Source organism: Odontomachus brunneus, unplaced genomic scaffold (assembly GCF_010583005.1).
Source record: "Odontomachus brunneus isolate Ranch 3 - 2012 unplaced genomic scaffold, Obru_v1 Obru_scaffold_155, whole genome shotgun sequence".
In the NCBI taxonomy this organism is placed as follows: Eukaryota; Metazoa; Arthropoda; class Insecta; order Hymenoptera; family Formicidae; genus Odontomachus; species Odontomachus brunneus.
Window position 1 is genome coordinate 296,483 of NW_022639605.1, and position 1,765 is coordinate 298,247.

Below are 1,765 nucleotides of genomic sequence, written 5' to 3' on the forward strand. Positions count from 1 at the left end.
ATATATATATATATATATATATATATATATATATATATATATATATATATATAATTAATTTCTTCGTTGCTTTATGCTATATGATAATTCAGCAAACGGGCTCATTTCTCTGTTATTATCAAATTAATATACAGGGTTGGCAAAAAGTCCGGAAACGGTCAAATATCTCGAAAAGGATCAACTGTAGCGAAAAATATGTAAGTAGCAAAGTTGTAGGGCTTAATAAAAAATGTACCTAATGATGGCTAAAAATTTGACTTTGGGTGGAGGACGAAGGTCATACGAAGGTCAAATTGAATTTTTTAAATTGGACCCCCCACTTTTTATTACATATTCTTGTAACTTATTTCAAGAGCTTTCCAAAAACCTATAATAAAGTTATTATAGGTTATTATAAGTTATAAGGTTATTATAAGGTATAAGTTATTATAGTTTTTTTTATTAGGCATATTTAGAGTTATGAGGCTTGAAAGGATTTTGGTCTTTAACTGTTTCTGTTTCGTAAAAACATATCACTGACTTCTGAACGGTGGATTTAGAAATAAAATTGCGATCAGGATATGCAGCATTGAATGTGTAGATCAGTTACTTCTTCGTATGATCTAATATGGTCTCCAAATTTTCGATAAAGAAACAGCATTATCTTTTCTTTATCGGTTAACATTTAAAAAAAAAAATTTGAAATTGTACAAAAGAAAGAGAAAAGACAAAGAATAAGATGAGAGGGAGCACGACTCGTTTTTAAAATACAAAGATCGAGAAGCGTTATCGTGAAGCGCGGATATGCGCGAGTTTTGACTGAGTACGTGTGATATTACGTCGTAAATGAATAACCGCGTTCGATGCGAGCGAATAAACAACTAGACTGGGAGCTTAAAAAACATAAATACAAGAATAACTTTGTTTTTCGTGTCTTGAGCTAGACGATATGACCGGCTTAGTTATTCATTCGCTCTCATCGAATGCGGTTATTCATTCACGACGTAATATCAGACGTACTCAGTCAAAACTCGCGCATACCTACGTTTTACGATAACTTTTCTCGATCTTTGTATTTTAAAAACGAGTCGTGCTCTCTCGCATCTTACTCTTTGTCTTTTCCCTTTCTTTTTCCAACTACAATTTCAAATTTCTTTTTTAAAAATGTTAACCGATAAAGAAAAGATAATGCTGTTTCTTTATCGAAAATTTGGAGACCATATTAGATCATACGAAGAAGTAACTGATCTACACATTCAATGCTGCATATCCTGATCGCAATTTTATTTCTAAATCCACCGTTCAGAAGACAGTGATACGTTTTTACGAAACAGAAACAGTTAAAGACCAAAATCCTTTCAAGCCTCATAACTCTAAATATGCCTAATGAAAAATACTTTATTATAGGTTTTTGGAAAGCCCTTGAAATAAGCTACAAGAATATGTAATAAAAAGTGGGGGGTCCAATTTAAAAAATTTAATTTGACCTTCGTATGACCTTCGTCCTCCACCAAAAGTCAAATTTTTAGCCATCATTAGGTATATTTTATTAAGCCCTACAACTTTACTACTTACATATTTTTCGCTACAGTTGATCCTTTTCGAGATATTTGACCGTTTCCGGACTTTTTGCCAACCCTGTATACAGGCTATTTTGTTCAATACTGTCCAATAAAGAATTGATTTTTTAGGTTAATGTTATGAAGAAAAGTTCTGATGAACGTACACTGTGTGTGTGTGTGTGTGTGTGTGTGTGTGTGTGTGTGTGTGTGTGTGTGTGTGTGTG

General features: G+C 32.6%; 1 protein-coding gene across 3 annotated transcripts in view; it reads right to left on the reverse strand.

Moving 5' to 3' along the window:
• LOC116850782 (Kv channel-interacting protein 1) overlaps positions 1-1,765 on the reverse strand; it is a 218,057-nt gene that overhangs the window by 29,337 nt on the left and 186,955 nt on the right. The window lies entirely within an intron of this gene.